Genomic DNA, 1,725 nt, shown 5'->3' on the forward strand with positions numbered 1-1,725 from the left:
TGGGGGAGCCTAGGGGCTCGGAGGGGTGGTGGGGCCGGGGTTGGTTGTGGGCCAGGCTGGGCGGAGGGCCGTGCGTCGTATTCCATGGGAAGTGCTGATATGTCAGTGAATGAGCCACAAACCGCTTCTGTTTTCAGTCTTTCCTTGTTTTCCTTTTTTTTTGCTTGAAAGCACGCGTTGCTGCCGCCTGATTGTCTTGCTCGGTTACTCCAAGACGCGGCTGTGCCCTGTCAGAAATCCCGTGGTGCAGCTCTGGCCCCTGGGGCAGCAGTCTGCTTGCAGTAACTTTTTGCGGCTGTGTGTAAAACATGACTAGCATGAATGCAAACACAGTCTTTTCCAGCACTTTGGTGGGGCGGGGAACGGCACACGTGCTGGTGGGGCTGTGCATTGTTTTTAATATAAAGCCGTTGTTGTGCCAGCTGTTTATCTGCTTTTCCATTCTGGAGGGGGAGCGGTTGGCTGGAGCTGGGGTAAGAATCGGGTGTTTTTCCTTCTGTAGTGTAGGTGTGTCCACGGAAAGACGAAGCTGTCAGAAATGAAACGTGTACAGCATAGCTTGCCTGTAACTTGGGCGTATCCTCAGGTCCGTGCCTGCCTACTTATATTTGTGACTCTTCGTGTAAACGGTTTCACAGTTCTTTGTGGAAGGTGTATTAGGCTTAAGGGTAGGTGCTCTTCCACACAGCCTGGAACAAAAAGAGAGCAGCAGATTGTTATCATCCACTTGTTTCCTTTTTGGCTGTCCAGATCCTTGCACACGTGCATATGGATACGTGAGAAATGTGCTTACATTCTCTTGCAAAACTGTGATGTAAGATGCTTGACCTTTCAAAGGGAAAAATAGTCATTATTTGTCTAGAGCATTGAACATGTAAATGATTATGTAAGCTGACCTCTGCTCAGACCTTCATTTTCCAATCTTCAAATCTTAATGCACCAAAAAAGAGGAACTATCAAGTTGCACATGTAATAATATCTCTGCTGATCAGTCACTTGCATCTCTCCCGTTGCCCCCAGCTGCTGTTTGTAGCCAAGCCCTCTTGTGTTGTTTTATTTAGATTGTAGGGGTCTGGTCTTGTCTTATGGATCTGTTGGTTTTAACTGCGCAGCAGTGGCACTGCTTGGGTATCGTTATATATACTTACTGTTGCCATAACTGGTCGCTGTGCAGAGCTACAGTGGTCTTCATTGCCATGGAGCTCCCATCTAAAATGCTTGTGCCTTTTGAAAGTGCAGTGCACTTCCTTCTGGCTGCATTATGAATAATGCAGACTGTGTTTTGTAGTTTAACACATGGCATATGTTGGAATAAAACAAAAAAGTGGCAGAAAAGTCAGTAACTTTTTTTTTATGGTGGCTTCTTTTGTTTCCTGTGGCTGAAGTGTTTGACCTTCTGGTTGAATCCTGCATGTAGAAAAAGAAAAGTAAGAATGACTCTTTACTGTGGAAGTGTGTAACCCAGGGGCAGGCAGTAATTTTGGGTAGAGGGCTGCTTACTGAGATTTGGCAAGACATTGAGGGCTGCATGACAAGCAGCTCAGGGCAGATTAATATTAATTTTCTAAATTTTTAGGAGTCCCGAGGGCCAGATAGAAAGACCTGGTGGGCTGCGTCTGGCCCCCAGGCTGCATTTTGCACACCCCTGGTGTAACCTAACAAGCCACAAGGATGTGTTGTTTGTTTTTTTTTTTTTTTTTTTTTTTTGGGGGGGGGGTTTTTTTT

At 46.1% G+C, this 1,725-nt stretch overlaps 1 protein-coding gene across 2 annotated transcripts in view; it reads left to right on the forward strand.

Moving 5' to 3' along the window:
* Nucleotides 1-1,725, forward strand: part of TESK2 (testis-specific kinase 2) — a 147,746-nt gene that overhangs the window by 519 nt on the left and 145,502 nt on the right. The window contains exon 1 of one of the 2 annotated variants that reach the window (XM_019501399.1): nucleotides 394-473. The exons of the other annotated variant lie outside the window; for it this stretch is intronic. The gene's annotated coding sequence lies outside the window, so the exon portion shown is untranslated. Of the gene's footprint in view, nucleotides 1-393; nucleotides 474-1,725 lie in introns of those variants that run through there. 2 annotated transcript variants of the gene reach the window in all.

Source organism: Gavialis gangeticus, unplaced genomic scaffold (genome assembly GCF_001723915.1).
Source record: "Gavialis gangeticus isolate Ggan-Ray unplaced genomic scaffold, GavGan_comp1, whole genome shotgun sequence".
Taxonomy (NCBI): Eukaryota; Metazoa; Chordata; order Crocodylia; family Gavialidae; genus Gavialis; species Gavialis gangeticus.